The sequence below is a fragment of the Terrapene carolina genome, unplaced genomic scaffold, assembly GCF_002925995.2.
Source record: "Terrapene carolina triunguis isolate 2854851 unplaced genomic scaffold, T_m_triunguis-2.0 Scaffold95, whole genome shotgun sequence".
Taxonomy (NCBI): domain Eukaryota; kingdom Metazoa; phylum Chordata; order Testudines; family Emydidae; genus Terrapene; species Terrapene triunguis.
The window spans coordinates 8,496,255-8,519,370 of NW_020664446.1; the positions used below are offsets into that span (position 1 = coordinate 8,496,255).

General features: G+C 39.6%; 1 protein-coding gene across 10 annotated transcripts in view; it reads left to right on the forward strand.

Moving 5' to 3' along the window:
* ADD3 (adducin 3) overlaps nt 1-23,116 on the forward strand; it is a 154,600-nt gene that overhangs the window by 62,590 nt on the left and 68,894 nt on the right. Inside the window, exon 1 of one of the 10 annotated variants that reach the window (XM_026650941.2) lies at nt 15,404-15,421. The exons of 8 other annotated variants lie outside the window; for them this stretch is intronic. The gene's annotated coding sequence lies outside the window, so the exon portion shown is untranslated. Of the gene's footprint in view, nt 1-15,403; nt 15,422-23,116 lie in introns of those variants that run through there. One more of the 10 variants, XM_024204660.2, reaches the window with a different exon arrangement.

The following is a 23,116-nucleotide window of genomic DNA, read 5'->3' on the forward strand; positions in this document are numbered from 1 at the left end:
AAACTGCAATATCTTTCCTACACGCTTTCTTTCCTGATTTTTTTTTCTACAGTCCATAGAAAGGAGAATTCAGCAGCCTTAAACTACCTTTGAAGCAGTGTCAGTGGGCCCTTTGTCCAAAAGTCTCAGGAGTCTACTCTAGTTTATTATCCCACTTATGTCAAAGTGATTATTTTCATTAGATTATAAACTTTTAGAGTGGTGAGTCTCATAATGTACCTTGTATATAATCAAGCACACCTTGGAGCTTAATAAATGCTCCCAATTATAGATTTAAAATTGCTACATGAATCTCTTGTGAAGGAAAAGATGAAAATGGAGTTGGCAAGAACAATTGCCTAAGTATTTTCACAGTTCACCAATGCCAGAAAGTTCCTCTAGGCTGAATACTTTCTATAGGTGCTAATAGATTGGTGTACTCATGAGTTTCTGAGGTTTTTTTGGTTGTACCCTGCCGTTAGTATTTTTCTCCACCTTGAAGATCATAACAGAAAAGTAGTTGTGGTGGTATCGGCATTGAGACAATGGACATGCCTTCCTTCCAAAGATGGCTGTCATAGCTTCAGTGGAGCTCCTCCTTTTGGACACATACCAGGCCGCTCTGTTTGGATCCCAACACACTGGACCTTGTGCTTTACATCGGTGCAGAGTCCAGGCACTGCCTCTGGTTTTGGGTTTTTAATGCACAGTCTCAGGTGCAGATTTTCTTTCAAAAAGAACAGGAGTACTTGTGGCACCTTAGAGACTAACAAATTTATTAGAGTATAAGCTTTCGTGGGCTACAACCCACTTCTTCGGATGCATATTGAGTGAAACAAATATCGAGGAGATATATATACACCCACATACAGAGAGCATGAACAGGTGGGAGTTGTCTTACCAACTCTGAGAGGCCAATTAAGTAAGAGAAAAAAAAACTTTTGAAGTGATAATCAAGGTAGCCAAGTACAGACAGTTTGATAAGAAGCAAGTGTGAGAATACTTACAAGGGGAGATAGATTCAATGTTTGTAATGGCTCAGCCATTCCCAATCCCTATTTAGCCCTGAGTTGATTGTGTCTAGTTTGCATATCAATTCCAGCTCAGCAGTCTCTCGTTGGAGTCTGTTTTTGAAGTTTTTCTGTTTTAAGATAGCCACCCGCAGGTCTGTCATAGAATGGCCAGACAGGTTAAAGTGTTCTCCCACTGGTTTTTGAGTATTATGATTCCTGATGTCAGATTTGTGTCCATTAATTCTTTTGCGTAGAGACTGTCCGGTTTGGCCAATGTACATGGCAGAGGGGCATTGTTGGCACATGATGGCATATATCACATTGGTAGATGTGCAGGTGAACGAGCCCCTGATGGTATGGCTGATGTGATTAGGCCCTATGATGGTGTCACTTGAATAGATATGTGGACAGAGTTGGCATCGGGCTTTGTTACAAGGATAGGTTCCTGGGTCAGTGTTTTTGTTCAGTGCTGTGTGGTTGCTGGTGAGTATTTGCTTTAGGTTGGGGGGTTGTCTGTAAGCAAGGACAGGTCTGTCTCCCAAGATCTGTGAGATTAAAGGATCATCTTTCAGGATAGGTTGTAGATCTCTAATGATGCGCTGGAGAGGTTTTAGTTGGGGGCTGAAGGTGACAGCTAGTGGTGTTCTGTTATTTTCTTTGTTGGCCCTGTCTTGTAGGAGGTGACTTCTGGGTACTCGTCTGGCTCTGTCAATCTGTTTTTTCACTTCAGCAGGTGGGTATTGTAGTTTTAAGAATGCTTGATAGAGATCTTGTAGGTGCTTGTCTCTATCTGAGGGATTGGAGCAAATGCGGTTATATCTTAGAGCTTGGCTGTAGACAATGGATCGTGTGGTGTGTCCTGGATGGAAGCTGGAGGCATGTAGGTAAGTGTAGTGGTCAGTAGGTTTCCGGTACAGGGTGGTATTTATGTGACCATCGCTTATTAGCACAGTAGTGTCCAGGAAATGGACCGCTTGTGTGGATTGATCTAGGCTGAGGTTGATGGTAGGATGGAAATTATTGAAATCATGGTGGAATTCCTCAAGGGCTTCTTTTCCATGGGTCCAGATTTTCTTTCAAACACCCTCTTATGAGAGCTGAGACTCCATGGTTCGACTACCTAGGCCCTGTAACTAGTATCGACTTCCCCAGAATCCCCAGTCATTTCAGCATACCCTATCCCAAAGCTCTAACCGTATGGGCACTTCAATTTCCAATTGACCTCTTGAGGGACATGTGATTGTTGAAGCAAACAGGCGCAGACTTAAAAAAAAAAAAAATAATTCTGATACAAATTGCTCTTTAATGTAGATAGTGCAAGAGAGTTTCCAGGTCTAGGTAATGTTGCAGAAATCTCCCATGTTGTCCACACTGGTTATTTTGGGAGTCTTTTCCACCAGTAAAACTGGCAGTGTGGGAGACTGTGTGACTTAGTCTGATAATGAATTGGCCCTGTCATAACTATAAAGGGAAGGGTAACAGCTCTCCTGTGTACAGAGACTCCAAATCCTTTTACCTGTAAAGGGTTAAGAAGCTCAGGTAACCTGGCTGACACCTGACCCTAAGGACCAATAAGGGGACAAGATACTTTCAAATCTTGGGGGGGGAAAGGCTTTTGTTTTGTGTCCTTTGTTTAAGGGGTTGTTCGCTCTTGGGACTGAGAGGGACCAGACATCAATCCAGGTTCTCCCCATCTTTCTAAACAAGTCTCTCCTATTTCAAACTTGTAAGTAAAAAGCCAGGCAAGGCGTCTTAGATTTACTTTGTTTTCTCAACTTGTAAATGTACCTTTTACCAGAGCGTTTATCTTTGTTTCATGTACTTTGAACCTAAGACAGAGGGGGGTCCTCTGAGCTCTTTAAGTTTGATTACCCTGTAAAGTTATTTTCCATACTGATTTTAGAGATGATTTTTACCTTTTTCTTTAATTAAAAGCCTTCTTTTTAAGAACCTGATTGATTTCTCTTTGTTTTAAGATCCAAGGGGGTTTGGATCTGTATTCACCAGGAGTTGGTGAAAGGAAGGAGGGGAGAAGGGTCAATTTCTCCTTGTTTTAAGATCCAAGGAGTGTGGATCTGTATTCACCAGGGAATTGGTGAAGGTCTCTCAAGGCTACCCAGGGAAGGGAATTAGCTTTGGGATGGTGGCAGCGGACCAGAACTAAGCTGGTAGTTAAGCTTAGGAGTCCTCATGCAGGCCCCTACATTTGTACCCTAAAGTTCAAAGTGGGGATACAGCCTTGACAGGCCCTTTAAAAGAGAGGAGGAATTTTTTTAAATATGTTGATGTAATAAGACTCATCTTAGGAACTTAGGTGGTGAGCAGGAAGATGGATTCAGAGAAAGACAAAACCCTTTTTGTACTGCTACCTTTTGGTCAAGAGGATAGAGTATAAATCTTCCGTTCTGGGTCGTTACTCTGAAATGCCATTACAGATAATAATTCTTTTCTCACCATAGTTACATCCTGTGTTCATACAATTTCTTCTTTGTAGTTTGAAAAGATGGAATTGTTACAAAGCTGTAAGGACAAACTGTTTTTGTGGTGAGATCTTCTATGGAAAAGGAGAGACCAGTATTTTCACTTATTATATTAGTTTCCTGTTCAGCTGAAGAAATTATTCTGTAACGTAGCCCATATTTGCTAGAGCGATCACAGCCGTTTCCTGTGGTGTGCATGGAAATGATTTTATATCTCTCGTCCATCCACCCAGTTTTCTGTGCTGATTGTGCTTATGTGTTGAACTGTACTATTTACTATAACAAACTATGTCAAAGGATTGGAGCTCTGCCCAGATGTAAATGTAAATAGTAGTTAAATATTGGGTTGCAGACACAACTGAAATATAATTTGGGGTGTATATTGTGCAAGAATGACATTCACATACACCGTAGAAACAAAAAAACAAAAGCAGTATAGGCATTGTTAAGAATGCATTTAATCATTTCTCCATTATGTGCAATAAATAAGAAATGCCCCCTTTTTTAAAATACAACACTGATTAATGTGTAAACTGATTTTACTCTATTAGGAATGTGAAAAATTGGAAAATGTATATTTTGCATCCTCAATACCCCAATTTTATGTAGAAAGGAGGAAGCCTTTAATTAGACAACACATCAGAAAAGCTTCAGAGGAAACACTTTAATGTTTTTATTACTAATTGAAGGAACCACTTTAGAGGCAGGATGGGTCACTTTTTTTAAAGAACCCACCAGTTTGATTCCCAACCTGATTCCAAATTCCTACTACAAGAGAGAGTGGGACTCTTCTAGCAATTGTCCTTCCTTCAAGGAATGTCAGACTGAAAGGTTCAGGGAACAACAGGTCCAGGTTTGAGAACTCAATAGGGTATTCCATTTTTAATATGGCCAGTGTCCACTTGTTCCTCATTATAGCTAAAGCGTCTGTTCAAAAACAAGATGTATCCCCTCTGAGAAAACAGGAAGGGGGGAGGAGGAGGAGATTGCTAAGATGAAATGGTCCAAATGTATTGTCCTGGAATCTTCTATAAGCTGCTTCATGTTGGGACTTACTGAACCAGAAGAGTGATAGAAGAATGGGGTGCCTTCCTTTAAATTCTTGGAAATCAGGGAGGGCTTCTCCAAAGGCAGGCTACATTTTAGGCAAAGAACTATCAGATTTATACATCCCCATTCATTTCCAGTATGTTCTCTTTGTGGTTGTAGGGATTATAATATAGAAGATGAATTTGTGTCTGTCGGTGCTTTTTCACTAAACTGTAAGGGTGTTCTTACTTTTCTCCCTTACCTTTTGGAGGCACGTCTCATGGTTTTAAATTAATCAAACATTGATATTACTCTTCTTTCTAGCATCTGGAGAGTGTTGAAGAGTGTTTTTCCCCCTCCTCTTTCCAAAACCCTATCGTGGAAACAGTTTTCTGGCAGCAGATAAACTTCCATATCACGTTCACTGTCAGATTCCTGGTCTATGAGATAAAGCAATTTCATGCTAGGCAAAAGGAGGAGGATGACATTAATGTAAAGCTTCTCATTGACTTGGGGGTCAGAAAAACTAGGCTGTTATTTCAAGGTGGAATTATGCAGACGTGAGCTGTGCTTGTTATAGTGGGGAAAAGTTCTGGATTTTCACCAAACAGAAAATTGTTGATGCTTTTTCGGGTAAATACTAGTGGCTTGTTCAAGGTTAGTAACACAGATGTGTGTTCTCTTATTCATGTAATTATGAAACCATGAAGAGAAACTCTTAATAAGCAAATATAAAGGATAACTTAGTTGCAGCAATTCCTTGTTTACATACTGAACATTCAAGTATCAGAGGGGTAGCCGTGTTAGTCTGAATCTGTAAAAAGCAACAGAGGGTCCTGTGGCACCTTTAAGACTAACAGAAGTATTGGGAGCATAAGCTTTCATGGGTAAGAACCTCACCTCTTGCATACTGAACATTGTTTCCAACCATTTCTAAATAACAGTGCAATGTATGTAGAAAATGCTGATTCAGAGCTCTAGGCTGGAACACGTTAACTTGTTAACATGGCTGATTGCTTAATTTTGGCCTTTGAAGAAAATATTTACATTTTAAATGTGTATCATGTTTAACGAACATTATGATAATTATCTAAATTGGGTGAAAAATGGACCCATGTGTATTACCACCACACTATATTTTGATTTAAAAATTGCTTAGTGGTTTTACTGTCTGGGAAGCAATTATTTTATGTTTGATTACAGTACTTACAAAACAAATCTGTATCAGTAGAAAAGAAACTGCAGCTTAATATGCAATAGCACAGTGCTATGATATTGGACTGGGGATTGTTTTTTCAACCTATAACCCAGTCTCGCTTATTCAGTCTTATAATTGACAGAATGTGGTGAATGAAAAATAATTGTTTAAAAAATGACTTTTTTCCAAGGTATTGTCATAAGCCTTAAAGCTTTCCATTAAATAAGCTGTTAGTCTGTATTCTTAGGCTTTTTTCCTCCATACCTATTGACATGTCGCTACTAGCGATGACCTCCTTAGCAAATGTTGATATTTAGAAAGGCAGTTTTACAAACATACAGCTTTTTGTGTTTCCTTTTGTCAAAACTGGTTTATCAGCAACAGTTATGCAATTTTCATAAAATGAGGATTTGTGTTTTTACTACTGGCCAATAGCTGTGTGTGGAGAAAAGTTTGTGTTTAACTTTACTAAAAGTGGAATTAGCTTAAATATTTGTTTTAGTTAAATATCTTGGCCTGTGAGCCTAAAATGATGTCATTTTTGTAAGCATTGTTCAGTAGATTAAGTCACTTACAGCTGGATGCCTCTCAGTTCTTGGTTTTCTGCAGCATTGGTTTACAGACTCTTTCTCTAGCTTTGTTTCAGTATTCCAGTGGTGTATTTATTCACTTTTTGCAGTAGAATAATATATCAATCTTGTGGGGTGATATGGAGGCTCTGGTGTTGTTGCAACGTATGATCTTAAGGCTGACGTAACTTTTTTTTTTTAAAGGAAAAAAGACACTAACCTATTACGTATTTCAGAAACACTTGAGTATGATCATGTATGCCTTGTCTACATTCCAGAATAGCCTCATTTCCACAATTAGTGGCCAGCAATCGTTGTTGCTGCATCAGTGCTGACACTCAATATAGAAAAGAATGTGCAGGGGTTGTGCTGATCAGCTCAGTTGCACTGTATTTGAAGTAAACTCTGATTGGCTCAATTGGTGTAAATCTCATCTTGCCCTTGTTTATACTTCAGCGTTAACACTGGTGCAGCTACACAAATTGCTGGCTATTTAGTGCTTAATCAAGTCTATTCCCAATCCCAAGTTCTCCTACGAGTGATTGTGCATGTATACACTCCACTTCAGGTGTATGAGTGCCAAGTACAATTGACTAGGAGACTTCTGCCACCAGTATTACCAGGTGGAAACGTGTGCCTCTGCTCTCTTAGTGCATTGAGCCAGTGTCATAAAATGGGCATCTCCACCACCTCCCTCTCTTCCTTCCCACCACCTGTGGTGAGAGTCAGAGCTTCCCATAGCTATTTGCTTCAGTTAGCCAATGTTTTCTGAAAAACTTTATATCTAGTTTAGATAGTTGTTTAGTGTTTTAGTTAATTAGTTTAGTGTTCTGTGTAGATATCTAAGGATTTACTATTTAAAAAAAAAAAAAGGTTTCACGCAGTGTGCTATGTTCAGGGTGGTTACCGTTGTCATGGACAGGCAAAACAGCCCTTAAACTACCTAGGGACACGTGAGGGACAAATATACAATTTGTACATCCTTTCCTACTAGAACAAAAAAGCAGAGGGCCTGCCACCTAAAAGTTCACCTAATAAAGGAAACCTTGTATCCCGCATCAGAACTGGATCCTGAACGTGAGGTGACAGAAGCTGAGTGATTCCAAACCAACAAAAATACCCCTCCAGCTGCCTACAACTCGAAGTACAAGCCAGAAGAAAAGCATTGCTCTTCCTCCTCACAGTTGACCTCCTTAAAACACCCTAAAGCTTTCCAATGCTGATAAACATTCAAAATCTCTGTTTTCACCAAGCCAGCCTTCCAGTAATTCCTCTGGTACCAGTTCAAAGCATTGTAAACACAAACATGTACTGGCTGTGTCAGAGGCAGCACTGTTGACTCTGGCTCCTCGGAGGCTGTTGAGTCTGGTGCCTTTATCTTTACCAGGCCCTTCTTCATCTGTACAGCCAATCCAGATCATCCTGGCATTGTCAGCACTACTAGCTCCACTGGAGCTGCATGCACTGATAGTACAGCACTTGCATTTCTCAGTGCCTTCATCTCCTTGAGTCTTCTTGTCTGCAAGGGATCTTGTGTCTCCATTTACCAGGTTCTCCATTACTGCTGGATCCAGCTCCAATATTGATTGGTAGAAAGTCTTCGGCACCATCAACACCCTTGATGTAGTCAGGACAGTTGATGCTGGTGTCAGTACAGTTGACGCACCCAACACCCTCGATGCAGACACTTCTGGCACTGCCAGTGTTTTCCCCATACCCGACTCATCAGGCACGGTCCGCTCTGCCAGTGTGATCAGCACCACTGAAGTCATCGGTGTTGTCAGTGCAGTTGGCTTCAATGCTGAGAGTAGTGATTACCTCATTGGCCTTCAGATCTCCTTGTCCTATACTATATACGTACCCGAGGGTGGCTCCCCATCAAAACCCTCACATACAGGAACAGCCCCTCTGTTTCCTGAGGCATTCTAACTTTCCTCTTCAGACTTGGAACTTGAGGGGCACATGTCACCATCCTGATTTTTCAGATCGACTTATAGACATGACAGGGACACAGGTTGTAAGGACTTTGAATGATCTTCCTACAAAGAAGCCACAAGATGGTACACTACATTGTGGGGGACTCAACTGGAGAGTATCCCTCTTGCCATACTGGTCTTGGCCCATTCCAAAAGAGTTGAGACCTCCATCAGAATCTCATATCAGAAGGAAGGTCCCCAATCTCCAGGCCAAGAAACCTCTTATCAAGCTCCGCTGAATGTTTCCTTTCCCATGGGTTTGGACCCTATTGAGGATGGTGAGATACTGGAGGAACCCCTGGATGTCTGTCCACATAAATTCTTCCTCTCCACATGAGGCTGTTATCCGAGTCCACCTGCGGAAGATCTAGTGAGAGGAGTTGCCACTTCTTTAGGAATACAGGTGGAGCTCATTCAAGAAAATCTGCACAACTGCCTCAATATTTTACAAACCTCCAAGCTAGGAAGGGTTGCCCTTCCTATGAATAATGCCCTGCTGGAGCTGGCAAGAACCCTGTTGGCAGACTCCAGCCTCTATACCATATACAGCTAAGAGATCACACAGATGCTACCAAGTTGCTCAATAGAATTTACATTATTTTTCACATGTCCTCAACTCATTGGTGGCCATGGCTGCCAATGACCGCTCCCACCTATCGCATCCCAGAGCCACTCCTAAAGACACAGAGCTGAAGAGACTGGATATGTATGGCAGGAAAGCTTACCTCATAGATACTCTGCAAATGAATGTGGCTAACTATCAAGCTCTCCTTTCCAAATACAGGGCTGCTAATTTTACAGCAGTTTGCAGACAAACTGCCAGAGGCGGATAAGGAACAGCTTTTTACTCTTGTCTGCAAAAGGCACCTTTTGTCAAACACAACTGATTTGGCTTCATGGTCCATGGCTACTGTCATTGCCATGAGACATTCTTCTTGGCTGCAGGCATTAGCAAAATACAATCAAGGACTTGCCGCTTGAGGAGTCTAAGTTGTTCTTTCAAAAGACCGACCATGCGATGTATGCCCTGAAAGACTCCCGGGCAACTTTGAGATCTCTTGGGGTTTACATCCTAAGCTCAAAGAGGGGAAGCATTTTAGATCTCAGCCCTCCTACAGATCACATGTTCATCAGAAATTCCAGGACTCTACTAAGATGATATAGGCCTTCTTGACGTTGCAAGATAGCTTAATCTTAAATCAGGCCCTTCTCACCAAACATTGACAGCCTCTGAGTAGTCATTTTGAATGCCTCCTTGAGATCAGCATACTAATCTTACTCCTTATCCCAGCTTTTGGAAGACCCCCATTGCTCTTTTACAGTGTTTGGAATGAAATAACATCAGACAAGTGGGTGCTCAGCACTATAAAGGAGAGGTCATGTTATCCAGTACACCTCTCTTCCTTCTCCAACCCACCTTACCTGTCCCTCTTTGGGGACCCACCTCACGAGACCATGTTGCTTATAGAAGTACAATATTTTCTGGAATTGGGAGTGATAGAAGAGGTTCCTGGCATCACAGAGGGAAAGGATTCTACTTCTGTTACTTCCAAATTTCCAAAAAGTCTGGTGGCCTATGTCCAATTTTTAGACCTCAGGAAGTTGAACTTGATCTAGCAGTTCAAGATGGTTACCCTCGTTTCCATTATCCCTTCCCTGAAGAGCGAAGATTGGTATGCTGCCCTTAATTTGCAAGATGCATGCTTCCACATGACAATACATCCTTGCCACAAGAAGTACTGTTGCTTTATGGCAGGAGATATCTACTAACCATACACAGTGCTCCCCTTTGGTCTATCAGCCCCAAGGGTCTTTACAAAATGCTTGGCGATAGTAGTGGCCTATCTGCGCTGCCCACGTGTCCAAATTTTTCCTTGCCTGGATGATTGGCTAATGTGGGAACCCAATCTTTTTTTGATGAGTTTATATGTTTGGTTGATAAAGGTGATAGTGTTGATGTAATATACTTAAACTTCTGTAAGGCGTTTGACTTGCTACCACATAGCATTTTGATTTAAAAAGTAGAACAATTATTAAATTAACGTGACACTCGTTAAATGGATTAAAAGTTGGCTATCTGACCGGTCTCATGATGTAACTGTAAATGGGGAATCATCATTGGGTGGCGGGTGTTTCTAGTGTGGTCCTGCAGGGATTGGTTCTTGGCCTTCTCCTATTTAACATGTTTATTAATAACGTGGAAGAAAACATAAAATCATCACTAAAAGTTTGCAGACACACAAACTGGAGGAGTGTTTAAGTAATGAAGAGGACAGGTCACTGATTCAGAGCAAACTTGGTGAGCGGAGTTCAAGCAAACAGTAGCCATATTAAAACTCATAAATGTATACCTCTAGGAACAAAGAATGTAGGCCATACTTGTGATGGACTCAATCTTGGGAAGCAGTGACTCTGAAAAAGATCTGGGGGTAGTGATGGATAATCACTGAAAATGAGCTCCCAGGCCGATGCTGTGGCCAAAAGGGCAAATGCAATCCTTGGATGCATAAGCAGGGGAATCTTGAGCAGGAGTGTAGAGGTTATTTTCCCTCTGTATTTGGCACTGGTGTGACTGCTGCTGAAATACTTTGGCCAGTTCTGGTATCAACAATTTAAGAAGGATGTTGATAAAGTGAAGAGCCACAAGAATAATTAAAGGATTACAAAACATGCTTTACAATGATAGACTCAAGGAGCTCAATCTATTTTGCTTGACAGAGACGACTAATGGGTGAATCAGTTACAGTCTATAATGAAGAACAAATATTTAATGATAGGCTCTTTGGTCTAGCAGAGAAAGGTATAGCAATGTCCAGTGGCTGGAAGTTCAGGCTAGATGAATTTGGAGGCTGGAAATAAGGGGTAAATTTGTAACCGTCAGAGAGAGAAACTATTGGAACAACTTAGCCTTAGCAAGGGCTGTGGTGAATTCTCCATCACTGACAACTTTTAAATGGAGGTTGGATGTTTTTCTAAAAGATCTGCTCTAGGAATTATTTTGGGGAAGTTCTATGGCTTCTGCTATATCAGCGATCAGACTAGATGATCATTATAGTCTCTTCTGGCCTTATGGAATCTATGAAGTTTACAGCAGTATCTTCATTATCAGACGGCTGTTCTCTCATCTAGGCCTGAAACTGAATTTAGACAAAACAAAGTTACAGCAGACGCAGCGTATAACATTCATAGGAGTAAACCTTGACACCATAACCACAATGGCTTATTTTCTGATGGACAGGTTTCAGTTCATAGTCACTCTATCTGAAGGCCTGAAGTCCAACACAATTTTTGTTCCCCTCCCCGTGTCCTCTTTCCATGTGCACAGAGTTTCCATTTGACTTGATTACTTGTAACTGAGGGTCAAATTGGATAAGTAGCAATTGCTTCTCCGCTCTCTCTGAGCTGAGGGGTGAAAACATTTGCTTTCTGTACCATAATGTGTCTATGTGCACTAGAAGCCATGTAATGCAAAGTGCATATTTAGAAGCAAATACAAACTCTCATTAAAGTGCATATTTAGAGACTTCAGGAGTGTACCACATTTGGCAGGTAGCTGATAATTAGTCTGAAGAAGCCATCAGTCTTTTGGGGTTTTTTAAAAAGATATTTCTTCTAAAAGGGGATTGTTTAACGCTGTACATCAGCAGTTCCCCAAATGTGGTCCACAAAACACTTGTTAGTAGACAGCTTGCTGGTTACATGATGCTGTATTTTCTATATAAGTGGTTGATGTAGTTACTGGAGGCTGGGTGTTCAGTTGCTTATGGCAGAAAAATAGTTTTAGAAAGTAAAAAGAAGTCTTCTAGACCATCTCTCCAAGATGTAGTCCATCCTATAAAAATGTCTGAGACTTCCTATTGTAGACGATAATGGTTGCCTGGGCACAACAGCTCTAATCATTTACTACATGGGGAGGTTTATCACATAGATATGCAAGACCATAATGGTTACTTTGGAGCAGTTAGTGTGCCATTGTGCTGTCATATATTCACAGAGACTATGTATTATAATAATGTCCTGTAGTTAGCTGGGTGTCTTTGTCTTATTTAAAATTATATTCTAAAATTCATATGACAAGGTGTATCTGACATTTCAGGTTTATTCTCTTAATCTTTAGGGGATTTACTTAGTGTTGAATGTAGTTATTCACTAATTAGCCAGGCTGTGGTCCATAAACAATTTTGTATTTTATTAAGATGGAATGTCCGTAATTAAAATAGACTATAAGAAATAGTTGCCTGAAATGAATTGTATTACTCTATTTGGGTGTATTTATCTTCCCCAGCCCCACCCAGGATCAATTCTTCCATAAGCTCCAAACTGACATGGGTGAAGGCTCCTTCAGTATTGCTACAGCTTTGATGCAGGAGATTTTAGCTAGTAATTCATCATATCACACTTGGTCAGTATTAGTGAAGAGTGTGACATGGTTAGTACATAGACACAAATAATTAACCTTTCTGCCAAGTTTGAACTTTCTAGGCGCTTCACCCTGGAGTCTGACTTCTTTTGGGCTCTCTGAGTGAGGCTGCCAGATAAATGTTCAACAGCAGTTTAAGACCTATAGTATTCCAAATAAAATGAATAAAGCATGAGTCTTTCTCTTCCCACTGTAAAAATTCTCAGAACAAAGATGATCCAAAAGTAAACTGAGCCTTTATCCAATGTGGTCATAGTTTATAGGGTCTTTGCAAGGTGGCTTCCTAATAAATTCAACATACTACTTCAAGACTGTGTCTAGGTTAAATAAATCATTTGGATTAGGATGTTGTAATTTGTTTCTCTACTTGAGAGATTATAATTATGGAATGAAAGAAGATAAGATATGTGTTTATGTGAAATACAAGATTTCAGTAATGAAGAAAAGAACAGCTGATGAAAGTAAGAGCTAGCCCTATATCCAATCCTGTGTACTTTATTTACATAGCATCTTTCCTCAAAAGATCAATAAGGCTATTTGCTAGAAGTTTTTTTTTTAAAAGTTAATTATCTTACTAAACAGCCGGAAATTGTATTTCATTAATGTATATAAAGCATGATATACCAATAGCATACAACGACATTATAACAGTGAGGAAAGACTACATAGAAGAGAAGGACTGTTTTAAGGTGTCAGGTTTTTCATTGACAAGACATGTTTGACCAAAATCATCCACTAGGCTTCAGTGGAGTTACTCTGGATCAACTTAGCCCATTCTCTTACTATATACAATACAAGATATGCACACTTGTAACCACAGAATTTGCTACTTTGAAGCAAAGATATATTTGTAGATGGATATTATAGATTGGCATACTTTCTAAACAATTCATTGAATGCGCGAGGCATTCTGTAATGTATGTATTCATAAATATGGGGTCTGATTGAGTATTTTCCATGAATCCTGGAGCTAGAACCAAAAAGACCTAGCTATGATTAAGGCTACGTTTTAGTCATAGGTATTTTTAGTAAAAGTCAGGGACAGGTCACGGGCAGTAAACAAAAATTCATGGCCCATGACAAGTCCATGACTTGTACTATATACCCCTGACTAAATCTTGGGTGGGGGAGCGGAGGTGCTGCAGGTGCTCGGGGTGGGGGTGGCTTGGGGGGTGCCGCGGGTGCTCCTCGTGCCCCTCCCCCCTGGCAGAGGCACGGCCAGATGGCTCCGCACGCTGCTTATGCCCTGAGCACCAGGTCCACAGACCCCATTGGCCAGAAACCGCAGCCAATGGGAGCTGCAGGGGCGGTGCCTGCACATGGAGCCATCTGCTAGGAGCAGAGGGAGAGACATGTCACCACTTCCAGGGAGCCCCCCGAGATAAGTGCCACCCAGAGCCCCCAACCCACACCCAAACTCCTGCTGCAACTGGGGGAGGGGAGCAGAATGGCCTGAGACTGCCCCAGCAGCAGCTGGTGTGGCTGGCCCAGGGGCTGCCTGAGCTGCTCAGGTGGCCCCCAGGCCAGCCGCTGCAGAAGTCATGAAGGTCCTGGAATCCGTGACTTCTGTGACCTCATGACTAACTATGATGTAATCCGTTAAAAGGAGCTGTTCTTAAACATAGTTTCAGTCAATGTCTAAACTTCATTTTAATGTGTGTGTCAAATTTTAACATATGGACTAGCCAGTAATTTGAACAAGATTCTTTTATTTCTTTATATGCCCTGGGAGATATAAGTGTCATTTAAGTGGTGCATAGGCCTTGGATGGATTCTCTGCATAGGGAAAAATTTCACGCTAAAGAAGGAAGGGGTGGGAAAACTATAGATGATAAGGTCCCTACCAAATTCACAGTCCATTTTGGTCAATTTCAGTCATAGGATTTTAAAAATAATAAATTTTATGATTTCAGTTATTTAAATCTGAAATTTCACTGTGTTGTAATTGTAGGGGTCCTGACCGAAAAAGGAGTTTGTGGGGGGGGGGGGGGGGGGGGGGGGGGGTGTCGCAAGGTTATTGTAGAGGGGGTTGCTGTACTGCTATCCTTACTTCTGTGCAGCTGCTGGCAGTGGTGCTGCCTTCAGAGCTGGGCAGCTGGAGATAGCTGGGAGCCGAGCTCTCAAGGCAGAGCTGCTGCCAGCAGCAGCACAGAAGTAAAGATGGCCTGGTATGGTATTGTCACCCTTACTTCTGCACTGCTGGGACCAGTGGCATGCAATGGATGTTGCTACCCATTAACTGTGGGGCCACTCCTGCTGTAATATAGTGAGATCGTTTGTGATTACAGGTATTGAATAATTTAAAGATAGATTAAATGTTGCTCTCATTCACCTAGTACTTTTTGACCGATTTGGCTTTAAGGGGATGAGAAGGGAAGGTGATATAAACAATTCATCCTTTTTCTGTGCCCCACCCCATCCCAAGTCAGTTATGGAGACTGATTAGATCCCATGACAGACTGTAAACAAGTGAAAGTTTAAATGATTTTGAAGTTTCCCAAACTAAGGTAGCCCTCCACTATTGAGTGAGACAGTGTTAGTCTTCTGGAAGCACATGTCTGAATTGTACAAAAACTCCACATAAAAATGTACTATTTTAACATAGAATAAATTAAAGTGAAAGTGTATTTTTTATGTTACATTCTTTGTTTCCTCTGGCACAGACACAATGATACAGGCTATACAATTTCTAACAATGGACATCTTTGTCATTTGTATTTGGCTGGACTGATTATCATATAAAGTACTTTCCTCAAGGTGAGTCCTAAGATCACTTGAAACTGCTTGTAACCTTATTTTTAGGTTATTCCCTGTCCCACTTCTGCAAAACATATTCTCAAACCCATTGGCACACACAGATGTAGTTCACCTAACTATGAATCCAGTAAAACATACAAGCTAGTACCTATTGATATTTTAAAATTAAAGGACACTTCTCTCAAATTGAGAGAGCGCATTTTGACAATTACTTCTTACTGCTTGGCATTGCCCCTTGAAATTGTGAAAACGAAATGTTTCCTTACTGCCAACAGTTTGTTCTAGGCCTTCTTCTCATGAGTAATAGCGCAGTGTGTACCTCTCCTGAACTCTAAGAACCCACGCTTGTGGAGATAAAACCCATGCCCTATGGCTTGTGATGGGATTTTAGATGGGGTGGGATCTGAGTACTACAGAGAATTCTTTCCTAGGTGTCTGGCTGGTGAGTCTTGCCCACATGTTCAGGGTTAGCTGATCGCCATATTTGGGGTCTGGAAGGAATTTTCCTCCAGGGCAGATTGGCAGAGGCCCTGGGGGGTTTTCGCCTTCCTCTGCAGCGTGGGGCACGGGTCACTTGCTGGAAGATTCTCTGCACCTTGAAGTCTTTAACCCATGATTTGAGGACTTCAATGGCTCAAACACAGATTTAATACAGGAGTGGGTGGGTGAAATTCTGTAGCCTGCGTTGTGCAGGAGGTCAGACTAGATGATCATAATGGTCCCTTCTGACCTTAAAGTCTATGATTCTATGTTATTAAATAAAAAGGTACACTACATTTAGAGCATAGTGAATTTGTTCCAATAGGACAAAGTATTGTTTACTTTGTGTAACATGTCTGTGTATGCTAACCAGAGAGAACCTGCATTTTCATGGTAAAAGTACTGGTTCCACATAAACTTCTGTACTGTAATGAGATGTCCTGGAATCGACCAGTTTGGCAATGAGCTATAAAATACTAATATCTTGGCTGAATTTAACATGCCATGGACATGTGGATTCCTGAGAATGTTGCACCTTGTCTTTGCCAGTAAATCACAATAGTGTCCATTCTAGACACTTAATCTGACTTTGCTGGCAATTTTCCATTCTTATCTGGAGGAATGGAAGGAAAGGGATGGGATAACTTTATCTTAATGTAGATATGCAATATGTTGGCAAGCTGTAAAGAAAACCAGATCTGGATTTCATTTCTACTTCAACTTTGTGTGATCTAGTGCACATTCCTAACATGTTACAAACAGCTTGTGTCTCTGAAAGTGCAATATCAGTTTTCAGTGGCAAAAGTCCCTAAAGGAAACAGGCTGATTCTTCTATGTGCAAACAGCTGGGCGGTTGTGGATGGAATTAATTGCTGATATATACCGACTGTGTGGTTTTTTTCCTTCTTCTCTTGTCATTTCCTTTGCAGCTGTGAAAGGCAAGTTTTTTAGACTTTGAAAACAACATAGACTTTTTCAGCAGTAATAATTCAAGATTACTGAAATTATATATTTATTTGGCTAGAAATACAACATACAAACATCTCTCCTGAACTCTAAGAACCCATGCTATTAAATAAAAACTGAAAATCTTGGCTAGAGTTTTTGCATTACAAAGGTACCTAGTGACTTTTGGGTGCCCATCTTGAAAAACCTTAAAGAGGTATGACTTGCGGAGGGTGAGCACTCAACACTTTATTAAAATAAGGCAGCTTTAGGGTGTCTTGAGTTGGGCATCCAAAATTAGTAGTTAGTTTTGAAAATCATGCCCTTACATTTGTAGCTTTGAAGCAGTAATAGCAATGGGATGACCCTACTACATTTAGATTTGATAGTCACACAAGTTTAATTGTTTAAAGTCAGGAATGCTCTGTACTCAGAGAGCAGTCAGGGGATTTTAATATTATCATGGGATCGGAAAGCCGCACATTATCAACAACACTGCATGCCAAACCAAAGGCTTGTCAACCCTCTCTCAACAGATCACAAATCAAAAAGTGGATTCAAGAGCAGCTTCCAAACACTGAAGATGTGAGAATCTGTGACGTGCTGATTTAGTGTTAAAATTCAGTGGAAAAATCTGATATGTATTGTAAAGACAATATTTTGCTAGTTTCCACCCTGTAGCTCCCAAAGTCATTTTCCCCACTGTCTATAAAATTGTTTAAATTAATCTTGCAATGGAGGGATTTTTAGGCTTAGTCTACATTACAAAAGGCTTGCCAGTGTGGCTTATTCTTGTTTCCCAAATGAAATAAGCTATACTGGCAAAAACAGTTTTCATGGTAAAATTGCATCTATACTAGAATATCTAGTGTAGATGCAATGTAGTGCTGGTATGAAATGTAATATTTTTTTTAAAAATCACCCCCTCCCCCAACTGACATTTGTGTTCAGAAAATAGTTTCTAGTGTAGACCTGGTCTTATGAATCTGAATAACTTTAAGCTTTATAAGCATTTCACATTAGAATATGTCCCCAGCTGCTTGTGTTGAGTAGCGCCTTGTACCACAGGAGGTCCCATTGGGACGGCTTGCAGTGTGAGGTGCTACTTACTGTGAGTAGGGGTGGCAGAATGTGGACCAAAATGTTTTTAAGATTGTGGAAAACTACAGTAGGATTAAGCATGTCCAGGTTAGTAACAGTAAATAGTAGATAGAATAAAGCTTTTTTAAAAAGTCACAACAAAGTGAATTATCTGTGCAAAGTTAAAGTCCTTATGTAAAACAAGCTTATGTACAGATACAGAATTATTTTATTTTAAACATGCATATATTTTTGAGCCCGCTGTAGTAGATATCTCATGTTAAGTACTTTTTTGGCAGGTAATAAGAGTTATGGAAACAATTAAAATTCTTACGCAACATTGGATCACTTGTTTATTTGGAAGAGTGGGTGGTGTTTGGGAAATAAAGAACAGTTCTTTGCTTTAAAACAAAAATTGTTTGCTTTGGAATGATATGTATCTGGGGAGTTTTCACCAGAAAGCTTTGCCTTCTTTTTGTCTTGTTTTATGCGTTCTGTTTTTATAAACTCCAATCAGACAATCCTGAAAATAAACAATAGTTTGATTTATTATGTATATTTTGTCTGATAAATACTAATACTGTATATTGCTTTACTGGTAAGTATTAACATATAAAAGAACTACTGTATTTATTTTAGTTGCTGGTAACATGTTTGTGTTCCTGTTGACTTGAAGGCACTACAAAATTTTGCAGACAAGATGAAATTTTCATTGCAGCGAAGGGCATGTGAAACCTGGAAAGGCTCAACTTAGAAATGGACCAATTTCTGTGCAACCTTCTTGTCAATCCTTTCCCAGACAGTTTTCTTCTAATGCCCTATCTGCCTACCTTAAAGGTTTAAAAGTGGGAAAATGCACTTCTCCTAAGAATTGATGGAGGTTACGAGCAAAAGCCCACATTTTTAGATGGGGAATTTTCCAGTGTCCTGGTGTGCTTGCAGCTGGACTTTCCTGTAGATCACATCAATACTTGGTAGCATTATTTGCCTGCCAAGCTTGCAAATGAATTTGAATTCTGAGAGTCTTGTAGTAGTGGGTTCTTCTCCTGAAAGTGCTCCACCCTTGCTTTTTTGCATATACTTTCGATAGCTTGAAAAATCATCATAAAGGTCATCTTTAGGGCAAGGTTTCTTCAGAATTGCCACACTACATGATATCAGTTTAAACTGCAGCTCTATTTTTTTTTTTTTTTTTTAAGCAATGGGATGTCTGTTGCAATGTGCTTCTGTATAAACAAACATAGGTAGTATATATTTGTTAATTCTATGGCAACTGTAAACCACACAAATGATTAATACTGTAGTTGGGAGGAGTCTGTGGCTTTGTATCTCAGTAAACTCCTTAGTTTCTCCATGCAAGAAAGTGGCTCTGAAAGAGAGAAGTCTTTTCAGTTAGTAGGGGTGAAGCTCTTGTTGTTTTGGAAAAAAAAATAATAATCAGAAGAACATTGTAAACATTTTACTGACTGCTAAGCATCCTAAAATGCTGGTATCCTTTTAATCAACCACTTGATTACAATTTAATTACTTGATCCAATATAGAAATTTTGTACATACTTCAGATTGCTCTGTTTGTAATTTACCAGAATTAGCAGACTGATAACTCCATGATCTGGCAATACTGAAGCTTGAGACATTGTGTCATGAACTTTGTGTAAGAGTGGGTTCATTCAATAAAAAATGAAAGGAGCATTTAAAGACCCTTTTATTCCTGCCATAAAGATGCTTTTGTGCTGTTGCTGCTGTGTATTTCACAGAGCAGTTGGGGAGGGATGCAGCAGAAAGTTGTTTGAAGCATATTTTGATTCTCTTCTATTTCAAATCTTTTTGTTTTCATCCTCGATGTAGTTAGGTGAATGGTGAGTTGAATTTTTGTATCTGAATTATTTTCCCCATGCAGTCAGTATTCAGTTAATCTATGTTTACCTCTTCTGCTAAGATTTTTCCCCTCTATTGTTACTGTTCATTGTGGGGGGGGTTGGGAACATGGCGCCTGCTTGTGCTTCCATTTCAATCAATGGAAGCTTTTACTTCAGTAGGAGCTAGATGGGGCTCTTGTTTTGGAGTACATTAAGATGTGTATTTCCACACTATATGTTCAGAAAAGGATTTAGTTGTGATATGATACAGTGATGCGTTATTGAAGCTACCTTTAAGATTTACAGTTGAACGATTGATTATAAATCAATGGATGTGTTTAAAACTGAGTAAAACCAGAATATATCATGAACTAAATCAAAACTACGTAATACATGGCACTATAAATAGGGACTTATCAGAGGGGTATGTTTTGATTTAAAACTATAAGAGAAAGTTGTATGTAAGGAGGGTTTTTTAATAGCCTTGAGTGTTGTAAGTAATATCATGCATTTATATTTCCTTAGTTCTTGTGTCGTGAGCAGATTCTAAAAACTTTTTTAATGTCTTTTAAACTAGATTTTTCTTGTAAAACTGCATTTAAAATTACATATTTCTCTTTGCAAAAATATATTCTATTTAAAAAGTGTTTCCTACAGGCAAATCTTGTTTCACCATCTGGAAATAGGTTTTACTTTTTATATTGCGTTTTTTAAACTTCATTTATTCCATTAACTTTTATGAAGTCGGGCATATAAAGCTGAGCCTGGGAGTTTGATACTCAGTTTTGGCATAGTTGTTTAGCATTGTTTCCACAGTCTAGCACTCTAATCCATTTCCTTGCCTCATTGAGCACCGAAAGTGACATAAATTGACATAACTAGACTTTGCTGATTGGTGCTGAGGAAGCCGCCTGAGAGGTGAACTTTACCCTACCATCCTGCCAATACATTTACATGGTTACAGAAGCAGGAATTTACATGTCATGATGTTTGCTGTGGGGTGAATCAATTTTTTAAAATATACAGTGTGTGTGCATTTGTAATTGTAACTTGTAGGATTGCCTGAAAGCCCAGAGTTTCACCATTTGGTTTGATTGGCCATAATTTCATCACGAAAGAAAAGCTGCATAGGAGTGTCTTCGCTTCCCAAAGGTCTGAGGTTCTAAACTGCAGTGTAGGTAGAGGACACTGATTGGGAATCTTCTGTGAAAGAATTTTCTCTGTTATAGTTACCTTTACTCCTGGGGAAATTCTGTGCCAAAAGATTACAAATTCTCCTCACGATATTTTAAAATGCTGCATATTTTGTTTTGTCAAAAAACACAATTATAATCATGTGTGGTTGGGGCTCCTGCTGTCAACCCCGGGTGGAAAAAACAGAAAAAGGAAGAATTTTGGTGGAAATAATAAATTCTTGGGGGGAGGGAAGGGGAGAAGGAATCTGCAGGGAACACTAATTCTGTGCAAATTCTGCACTGCGCAGTGGTGCAGAATTCCAGCAAGAGTATTATCTTGCAGAAAGTTTGCTTTCTTTAGAAGTCCATGCTACATCTCAGGCATGGTGCAATTTAGTTACGCTATCTCCTGCAGTTTATTCTGCCATTAATTGCATTTGCCTCATTCTCATTAAAACTAATGAGTCATGTGTGCATATCAATAGGAGGACAAACCCTTAAAAAAATTTCTGGTAAATTTGATGGAGACAGAGCACATTTTCATTATTACTATATTATGGCAGAGAGTCAGATGTCTTGTTAGCAGGCTGTTAAAGTTCTTGTTAATTGGAAGAGAGTGTATGATGAAAATTTGTAACAAGCAACTTTTTTGATCTTATTATAGTTACTATACTGTTGGATTAATTTGTCTGTTTAGGTATTTATTCCATGCCCTGCATCATGTCTGAGCACTTATGTACAGCATATGTTACTTATAATTTATTACAGAAGCAATGTTACCTACTAAAAAGGCACACCATGAATGAATAAATAAATGCTATTTAGTACCAATAATTTCACTGTAACTTTGATACCATCTAATATTTTAGCATTCTAGAAAGGATAGCAGACTATCGTATAGAAATAATTTTAGGCTGAGAATGATTGTCACTAAATTCTAGAAATAGTCAGGTCTGAGCTTAATCCTGAAATGTAATGTACAGAGGATAACTATAATTGGGGATGCATTTTGATATATTAATTAGGGCTGTCAAGTGATTAAAAAAAATTATCGCAATTAATCGCACTGTTAAACAATAACAGAATAGCATTTATTTAAGTATTTTTGGATGTTTTCTACATTTTCAAATATATTGATTTCAGTTTCAACACAGAACAAAAAGAGTACAGTGCTCACTTTATATTTATTTCTGATTACAATGTCACCTGAAAGTGAGAACAAGCATTCGCATGGCACTGTTGTAACCGGCATGGCAAGATATTTACGTGCCTGATGCGCTAAAGATGTATACGTCCCTTCATGCTTCAGTCACCATTCCAGGGGACATACGTCCATGCTGATGATGGGTTCTGCTCAATAATGATCCAAAGCAGTGCAGACTGACACATGTTCACTTTTATCATCTGAGTCACATTGCCACCAGCAAAAGGTTGATATTAATTTTTTTTGGGGGGGGGAGGGGTTCTGTAGTTTCTGCATCGGAGTGTTGCTAAGACTTCCAAAAGCATGCTCCATACCTCGTCCCTCTCAGATTTTGGAAGGCACTTCAGATTCTTAAACCTTGGATCAAGTGCTGTAGCTATCTTCAGAAATTTCACATTGGTCTTTTCTTTGCATTTTGTCAAATTTGCAATGAAAATGTTCTTAAAATGAACAACATGTGCCCGGTCATCATCTGAGACTGCTATAATATGAAAAATATGGCAGAATGTGGGTAAAACACAGAGCATGAGACATACAATTCTCCCTCAAGAAGTTCAGTCAGAATTTAATTAACACTTTTTTTTTTAACAAGCGTCATCAGCATGGAAGCATGTCCTCTGGAATGGTGGCTGAATCATGAAAGATGCTGAACATTCGTATGCAATCTGGCACGTAAATAACTTGGAATGCCTGCTACAAAAGTGCCATGTGAACTCCTGTTCTCACTTTCAGGTGACATTGTAAATAAGAAGCTGGCAGCGTTATCTCTTGTAAAATGTAAACAAACTTGATTGTCTTAGTGATTGACTGAAAAAGAAGTAGGACTGAGTGAACTTGTAAGCTCTAAAGTTTTACATTGTTTTGTTTTTTGAGTGCAGTTATGTAACAAAAAAAAAATCTACATTTGTAAGTTGCACTTTCACGATAGAGATTGCATTACAGTACTTGTATG